Genomic DNA, 9,870 nt, shown 5'->3' on the forward strand with positions numbered 1-9,870 from the left:
TATTTTATGTAAAAACTATGTGAAACGACGAACAAACTTTTCGGTAACTTGGGTGTGGATACAATGTACTTACGCACACGCAAGGACATTTAATTTTAAGAAGGAAGGGGCTGACAAAGCAGTGATTATTGGACTGCGCCATCCACAAAATAAATATCAGATGTAAGTCATGCATTTATTGTGTATTTGTCAATGTTTAGAAGTTTAATGCCAATTTGTTCAAAATATATTACTATTTTATGATACAGTAATTTTCTTCTTATTCTTTTCTTTCACTAACCAAAAATGATGTTCAAATTGTATATGAGCTTTGTTACAGGTTCGCTCTTTATCGCGGTGTCTCGATTGTATTTGGGAAACCACTAATGCGTTCAACTTCCGATCTGTTAAATTTTCTCTTACGAAACTCCACTAATTTGCTTTCACATCCATTTTTATATTCAAATAGGTCCTTTAGGTATTTTCATCGAAGATTCTGATTGCGTGAAGGTAATCCGGGTCAAAAGGTCAATTATTCGCGTAATCAATCCGTACGTCTCCTGAACGCAATCGACAACCGACGCATCGGTGATCAATTAATAATATCTCTCTCTTTTAAAGTAGTACTAGAAAACGGCCACACAGGATAGGCGTAAGTACGCAATCTAGCGTTAGGTTGCATTTTGTCAGCAAATATTACCAACCAACAGTTACGGCATCACTATTATTAATAAGCAAGTTCGTACCGCCAGAACAGCTACTCCTTCATGTCTGCGAGTCGGTGCTGTTGCTTTTTCGGCATCTTAGTACACCTCTTGTTTTAAACATAGCTGCGATGGCTCCTCACGTAAGACTAACTACTTAGGGGAATTCCATCAAATCCCTCTCATACATCTTTCTGCCTTCCTTGAATTTGCTTTGCTACTCGCTACCTGTTTGTAGAGGTATTTTAGCTTCTTGAAAGGAAGTGTGTCGTTGTATTCTTTAGCTTTCATGATCAATAGATAACGATATCGACCTGTGCCCTCACTCCTTTCCCAAGCCAGCAAATATGGCTAATCAGTCCGACAACGGATAACAAAGAGAAATTAAATGAACATAGTAAGATGTTGATATATGCCTCACTATTGTACTTGGAATGAGATGTCACTCCGCCCCCCCCCCCCCCCTCCCCCGCTATCATGAATCGTCGTTCCACATTAATTTCGGGCAGTTATTTGAATGTAAGCAGAAGGGAAGCAGAAGAAATTACAATGCTCCATTCACTACCATTTATATATCCAGGGAAGTACTGGTTAGGTTAGGTTAGTGGTGTTTAACGTCCCGTCGACAACGAGGTCATTAGAGACGGGGAAGTACTGGGACAGAATGATTTCGCACGTTTTGGCGACGTAATTTTTTTAGTTTTGTTTATCACTCGATTACTCTTGTGCGTTTGTTTCTGTACGTAGGTAGTGAAGAGATGGAAACAACTGCTATTTTGTTTAAAAATCAAAATCTGGTCCCCTCGTTCTCATTTATCCCGAAGTTGCTACACAATTGCTATTTGAGATAAATCACCCCTTATGACAGAAACAAGTCAGATATTAAACTGTGGAATATTAAGAAGTACAAGAGAGCTGTCAAAGTCAGAGATTCTTGGGTGACAAATGAACACAAGATTGGTAATCCAAAGTATTTACAAGTAAAAGAATTTTCACGTCAAGCTCATTTAACTGATTAAACCATAACAACATAATTACGGCTATAGTTTGTGTTTAAAATGAAGTAATAGTGAGTTATCTATTTAAAAGTGGAGAAAATACGAAGGATTACTTTATTTTTGTTCTGAAGTCGAAACTCTATGAACCTAGTTTCGTAGCATAAAGACAGAGCCATTGTTTATATCATCCAAAGGCGTAGCCACAGCAACAAAATAGATGGCAGACTGTATCTGTCAGATTTCATACATCTGAACCATTTTCGATTTTTGGTGAAGGTAGTACGCGTTAAATAAGAAAGTAGCAAAATATATCAGCCTTTACTGTGATTTTACCAAAAATTCAATAGGAAAGTGAGTGCATTTAAGATCTATGACTTACGTTGAAGAGCGGTCTGACGTGTGTATTGCTAGTAGTGATTCTTGGATACTCTAAAAGGTTACAAGTAAGATAATTAAATTATTTCTCTTCTAGAAACAGTTCTAGAGCACTAACTCTTACATAGATGTTTAGACAAAATAATTTCCGATTACTTTCTACCAATTTATGGTATTTAATCTTTGGTATTTCTGGATGGGGACTAGTGCAGCAGGGGATACAACCCGTCGGCTTTGAACAATGACGTCACAAGTCGCCAGAGAGCATGTATTACAGAGATGAAAGAGCTGAGGAGAATGTTGAGAAACAAAGGAATGCGAGAGAGATAAACACTGATCTTGTCAAAAGCATAAGTGTTTTTTGACTTAAAAAAATATCTCACGAGATAGAATAAACTGATCCTACTTTATTAAGCAATATCTTGTCAAAAGCCGAGAAGCGATTGTTCTTAATGTTCTAGCTCTCTTCAGTACGTAATAAGTGTTTTTTGACTTAAAAAAAAATCTCACGAGATAGAATAAACTGATCCTACTTTATTAAGCAGCTCCCTTCAGTACCTAATAAGTGTTTTTTGGCTTTTTAAAAAAAATCTCACGAGATAGAATAAACTGATCCTACTTTATTAAGCAATATCTTGTCAAAATCCGAGAAGCGATTCTTCTTAGTGTTCTAGCTCCCTTCAGTACGTAATAAGAGTTTTTTGGCTTTTTTTAAAAAAAAATCTCACGAGATAGAATAAACTGATCCTACTTCATTAAGCAATCAGTAAAGAAACGATTTTTTGACTTAAAAAAAAAATCTCACGAGATAGAATAAACTGATCCTACTTTATTAAGCAGCTCCCTTCAGTACCTAATAAGTGTTTTTTGGCTTTTTAAAAAAAATCTCACGAGATAGAATAAACTGATCCTACTTTATTAAGCAATATCTTGTCAAAAGCCGAGAAGCGATTCTTCTTAGTGTTCTAGCTCCCTTCAGTACGTAATAAGAGTTTTTTGGCTTTTTTTAAAAAAAAATCTCACGAGATAGAATAAACTGATCCTACTTCATTAAGCCCCCCCCCCCCCCCCCCCCCCCATGAACCATGGACCTTGCCGTTGGTGGGGAGGCTTGCGTGCCTCAGCGATACAGATAGCCGTACCGTAGGTACAACCACAACGGAGGGGTATCTGTTGAGAGGCCAGACAAACGTGTGGTTCCTGAAGAGGGGCAGCAGCCTTTTCAGTAGTTGCAAGGGCAACAGTCTGGATGATTGACTGATCTGGCCTTGTAACATTAACCAAAACGGCCTTGCTGTGCTGGTACTGCGAACGGCTGAAAGCAAGGGGAAACTACGGCCGTAATTTTTCCCGAGGGCATGCAGCTTTACTGTATGATTAAATGATGATGGCGCCCTCTTGGGTAAAATATTCCGGAGGTAAAATAGTCCCCCATTCGGATCTCCGGGCGGGGACTACTCAAGAGGATGTCGTTATCAGGAGAAAGAAAACTGGCGTTCTACGAATCGGAGCGTGGAATGTCAGATCCCTTAATCGGGCAGGTAGGTTAGAAAATTTAAAAAGGGAAATGGATAGGTTAAAGTTAGATATAGTGGGAATTAGTGAAGTTCGGTGGCAGGAGGAACAAGACTTCTGGTCAGGTGACTACAGGGTTATAAACACAAAGTCATATAGGGGTAATGCAGGAGTAGGTTTAATAATGAATAGGAAAATAGGAATGCGGGTAAGCTACTACAAACAGCATAGTGAACGCATTATTGTGGCCAAGATAGATACGAAGCCCACACCTACTACAGTAGTACAAGTTTATATGCCAACTAGCTCTGCAGATGACGAAGAGATCGAAGAAATGTATGATGAAATAAAAGAAATTATTCAAATAGTGAAGGGAGACGAAAATTTAATAGTCATGGGTGACTGGAATTCGAGTGTAGGAAAAGGGAGAGAAGGAAACGTAGTAGGTGAATATGGATTGGGGCTAAGAAATGAAAGAGGAAGCCGCCTGATAGAATTTTGCACAGAGCATAACTTAATCATAGCTAACACTTGGTTTAAGAATCATGATAGAAGGTTGTATACATGGAAGAACCCTGGAGATACTAAAAGGTATCAGATAGATTATATAATGGTAAGACAGAGATTTAGGAACCAGGTTTTAAATTGTAAGACATTTCCAGGGGCAGATGTGGACTCTGACCACAATCTATTGGTTATGACCTGTAGATTAAAACTGAAGAAACTGCAAAAAGGTGGGAATTTAAGGAGATGGGACCTGGATAAACTGAAAGAACCAGAGGTTGTACAGAGTTTCAGGGAGAGCATAAGGGAACAATTGAAAGGAATGGGGGAAAGAAATAAAGTAGAAGAAGAATGGGTAGCTCTGAGGGATGAAGTAGTAAAGGCAGCAGAGGATCGAGTAGGTAAAAAGAAGAGGGTTAGTAGAAATCCTTGGGTAACAGAAGAAATATTGAATTTAATTGATGAAAGGAGAAAATATAAAAATGCAGTAAATGAAGCAGGCAGAAAGGAATACAAACGTCTCAAAAATGAGATCGACAGGAAGTGCAAAATGGCTAAGCAGACATGGCTAGAGGACAAATGTAAGGATGTAGAGGCTTATCTCACTAGGGGTAAGATAGATACTGCCTACAGGAAAATTAAAGAGACCTTTGGAGATAAGAGAACCACTTGTATGAACATCAAGAGCTCAGATGGAAAGCCAGTTCTAAGCAAAGAAGGGAAAGCAGAAAGGTGGAAGGAGTATATAGAGGGTCTATACAAGAGCGATGCACTGGAGAACAATATTATGGAAATGGAAGAGGATGTAGACGAAGATGAAATGGGAGATACAATACTGCGTGAAGAGTTTGACAGAGCACTGAAAGACCTGAGTCGAAACAAGGCCCCCGGAGTAGACAACATTCCATTGGAACTACTGACGGCCTTGGGAGAGCCAGTCCTGACAAAACTCTACCACCTGGTGAGCAAGATGTATGAAACAGGCGAAATACCCTCAGACTTCAAGAAGAATATAATAATTCCAATCCCAAAGAAAGCAGGTGTTGACAGATGTGAAAATTACGGAACAATCAGTTTAATAAGCCACAGCTGCAAAGTACTAACACGAATTCTTTACAGACGAATGGAAAAACTAGTAGAAGCCGACCTCGGGGAAGATCAGTTTGGATTCCGTAGAAATACTGGAACACGTGAGCAATACTGACCTTACGACTTATCTTAGAAGAAAGATTAAGGAAAGGCAAACCTACGTTTCTAGCATTTGTAGACTTAGAGAAAGCTTTTGATAATGTTGACTGGAATACTCTCTTTCAAATTCTGAAGGTGGCAGGGATAAAATACAGGGAGCGAAAGGCTATTTACAACTTGTACAGAAACCAGATGGCAGTTATAAGAGTTGAGGGACATGAAAGGGAAGCAGTGGTTGGGAAGGGAGTAAGACAGGGTTGTAGCCTCTCCCTGATGTTATTCAATCTCTATATTGAGCAAGCGGTAAAGGAAACAAAAGAAAAATTTGGAGTAGGTATTAAAATCCATGGAGAAGAAATAAAAACCTTGAGGTTCGCCGATGACATTGTAATTCTGTCAGAGACAGCAAAGGACTTGGAAGAGCAGTTGAACGGAATGGATGGTGTCTTGAAGGGAGGATATAAGATGAACATCAACAAAAGCAAAACGAGGATAATGGAATGTAGTCGAATTAAGTCGGGTGATGCTGAGGGTATTAGATTAGGAAATGAGACACTTAAAGTAGTAAAGGAGTTTTGCTATTTGGGGAGCAAAATAACTGATGATGGACGAAGTAGAGAGGATATAAAATGTAGACTGGCAATGGCAAGGAAAGCGTTTCTGAAGAAGAGAAATTTGTTAACATCGAGTATAGATTTAAGTGTCAGGAAGTCATTTCTGAAAGTATTTGTATGGAGTGTAGCCATGTATGGAAGTGAAACGTGGACGGTAAATAGTTTGGACAAGAAGAGAATAGAAGCTTTTGAAATGTGGTGCTACAGAAGAATGCTGAAGATTAGATGGGTAGATCACATAACTAATGGTGAAGTATTGAATAGGATTGGGGAGAAGAGAAGTTTGTGGCACAACTTGACCAGAAGAAGGGATCGGTTGGTAGGACATGTTCTGAGGCATCAAGGGATCACCAATTTAGTATTGGAGGGCAGTGTGGAGGGTAAAAATCATAGGGGGAGACCAAGAGATGAATACACTAAGCAGATTCAGAAGGATGTAGGTTGCAGTAGGTACTGGGAGATGAAGAAGCTTGCACAGGATAGAGTAGCATGGAGAGCTGCATCAAACCAGTCTCAGGACTGAAGACCACAACAACAACAACAACAACAACAACAACTTCATTAAGCAATCAGTAAAATGATGCACCCAATATCAAGCGATCGCTTTTAGATTTACATTCAATTATTTTAATGATAGTGCTTATTAGAACACAGAACTGCTTTATTATCTATGCCTCGAAGTGAAGACATTACGATCTATGACTAAGGAATGACGTCATTGTTCAAAGCCGACGGGTTGTATCCCCTGCTGCACTAGACCCTCTGGATGTGTACGATACGCAATTGCATTTCCCGTTAGTGTGTTGACGTCAGGTAGGAGGTACTACATATCAAAAGTCACTGCTGTTCACCTTGACATAATAATAACACAAACGGAAAGGTGTTTAAAAACTGTATCGATAACAGTCTATGCAAACAGCTGCCGTTTGTGTGCTCAATTGCTATTCCCCAGAAACTGAACTTCTGTCTAGTGAGAACGTTGCGCTGCGTTCCTTTACACTATAAATCATAATTCTTAAGACTATTTTTAAAAATTCTTAATGTCTTCTCTTATTGGGGCTGGGTTGTGTCTGCTAGTTGTGTGATGTTATATGCCGCAGTTCCGGCACAGTGCATGGTGTCCCAAAAACAGCTTATCGTGTTGGAAGACAAACTGACCGATTTTGAATAAGGAATCCATATCCGGAAATGCACGGCTTTGGTGATGGTGAGCGTCGAAGTCCGAGAACGAAGGATTGCGACAGTTTGTTCCGATTCGTTTTGGATGAGTACGAAAGTCTTGCAACCCTTTAGCAATTTGTGTACTGCGGTTGCACGATCTGAGCATAATAACATTGCTGCTCATGCGCTTCATTCCTCCACACAGTCCTTGTGGGCATTCTACTACGGACCTTGTGAGGTTGTTGACAGAAATGCGACATGTACCAGTACACAGCTGCGCTAATTACTGAAATCGTGCTTGCATATGGCAAAGCGGATTGCAGTGGGAGAGCTGCTGCCAGACTTACGTGGAACTTTTTCCAAACAGATATACCCCACACCATCCCACGTTCACGGCCAACGAGCGACGCCTCAGAGAAGCTGGAAAGTTGCACTTAGGTATTTTGTACCGGAGATGTGTCCATTGTCCAGTAAAGTAGTAGCACTTAGTGTTTGGTACTTGTAAACACTATCCCCAGTCTACAGTTTGTCCTCTGGTAGGCACCGAAACTTTATGCGAGTGTTCACCCTTGCCCGAAAACTACAGTACAGGACGTGAGAAATGCCCCAAGAGAGCCGAGCCAACAGCACTCGGCATGCGGCATCTGGATGTGTCTTGAATGGCTGACCGCTCACTGCTGCGGACGAGTTACTTCCATATCTCGGCGAATAAAACAGTTTCGAGCATTTATCATACAACATAAGGGCCTCATCGCGTGCTATAGTTTTCAGAAAACCGCGTTTCGATATCTTGAATCGTTTATGAGATATGACGATTGTTATGACCACAGCGCCGGCCGGTGTGGCTGTGCGGTTCTAGACGCTTCAGTCTGGAACCACGTGACCGCTACGGTCGCAGGTTCGAATCCTGTTTCGGGCATGGATGTATGTGATCTCCGTAGGTCAGTCAGGTTTAGGTTTAAGTAGTTCTAAGTTCTAGAAGACTGATGACCACAGATGTTAAGTCCCATAGTGCTCAGAGGCATTTGAACCATTTTTTTTGTTATGACCACACGATTAGAGATGTGCAAGGACGTGAGTGAGAGCGTCATGCGCGATTGTCCTTCGCATGTAAAATACAGTAGCTCTAGAACAGAACGAAACATCCTTCTGCTCCCAAGTTTAAATAAAATTTCGGTATCTTATCGACATTCCATTCACTGCAATGTATGAGCCAAAATCAACCATAAGCGGAGTTTATGCAATGTATTTGTAACTCTGCGAACTTTTTAAATTTCGTGCGATGTTTTACTTAATTTGATGATGGATAACGAAAAGAAATTCATTTCCTTACTGAGTAAAAATATCAGACTATAAGAAATGAAAAAAATATAATTTTTTCACCTAACAGTTTTCGAAAAATCGAATGATAGATATTTCGTATTGGCCGGAACGCCGTCTCTCAATATATGCACCAGCATTTGGCGAGGAGTACAGCTGTAACAAAAGCAGCCTCAGCACAGAATACAAAGAAGTCGTCTGTAGCAGCCGAAGGGTTAAACTTGCACAATATGCATGTTTGGTTGGACCAAAACCCGCGTGCGCCGGTTATTGAAAAAAAAAAAAAAAAATGGCTCTGCGCACTATGGGACTTAACATCTTAGGTCATCAGTCCCCTAGAACTTAGAACTAATTAAACCTAACTAACCTAAGGACATCACACACATCCATGCCCGAGGCAGGATTCGAACCTGAGACCGTAGCAGCCCCGCGGTTCCAGACTGCAGCGCCAGAACCGAGCGGTCACCACGGCCGGCTAGGTTATTCAAAATTACCAACATAGGGTCGGTATTAACTTCAAAGACAGCTGCACGTATTGGTTGATTTGCGTGAACTCAGCTCAGCCGATGAGTAAACTGGAACCTTCGAAGAGGATGTACTAATTTTTGTTTCCGGTAGTGTAGTTTGGGACGATTGTATGGAATAGGAACTTACTATTTCACTTTATAAAACATTTAGTCTACGCCCATGGCATTAAGCACTCCGTCTTCTGGCCACAAGTGGTCTACCTGGACCATCCGACCGCCGTGTCATCCTCATTGGAGGATCGGGATGGGAGGGGCGTGGGGTCATCACACCACTCTCCCGGTCGTTATGATGGTATTCTTGACCGAAGCCGCTACTATTCGGTCGAGTAGCTCCTCAATTGGCAACACGAGGCTGAGTGCACCCCGAAAAATGGCAACAGCGCATGGTGGCCCGGATGGTCACCCACCCAAGTGCTGACCACGCCCGACAGCGCTTAACTTCGGTGATCTCACGGGAACTGGTGTATCCACTGCGGCAAGGCCGTTGCCCCCATGGCATTAGCAGATGGGTAACTGAGGCGCTCGTTTGCTACATGATGGCGGCAACAAAGCCAATGCACTTCTCCGCTTCACCTCGTCTTTTTTCCACCAGGTACGAGTACCCTCCAACAAACATGACAGTTAACTAAGCTGTATACATAGTGGCGACCTGGATGTGATTAATAACTTTGTTATTTCTTTGGCGATGGGCTCGTTTATGAAAACAGGCTGAAGAATAAATATTTTATGCACAGCTAAACGGTGCATTCGAGTTAGAAATAAAATTTGATTTGAATGTAAATTGATTTGGGGTATGTTTCCTGTAGGTTACAAGTACATGTTTCATCCCTTTGCAGTGTGTGTCATATTTCCTTTATCCTTGCTCTTCACTTAGCAATGATGTTTCTTCCTTCTCTCTCCTCTCACTCCTTAACCACTCCCGTCCCCCACGCACACACATATACATGGACACATGCACGCACGGACACACACACACACACACACA

The 9,870-nt window shown here is 41.2% G+C and overlaps 1 pseudogene; it reads right to left on the minus strand.

Annotated features, from left to right (window-relative positions):
* Positions 1-9,256: 9,256 nt before the first annotated feature.
* Positions 9,257-9,374, minus strand: LOC126164141 (5S ribosomal RNA; annotated as a pseudogene).
* Between the last annotated feature and the right edge of the window lie 496 nt (positions 9,375-9,870).

The sequence above is a fragment of the Schistocerca cancellata genome, chromosome 2, assembly GCF_023864275.1.
Source record: "Schistocerca cancellata isolate TAMUIC-IGC-003103 chromosome 2, iqSchCanc2.1, whole genome shotgun sequence".
Lineage (NCBI taxonomy): Eukaryota > Metazoa > Arthropoda > Insecta > Orthoptera > Acrididae > Schistocerca > Schistocerca cancellata.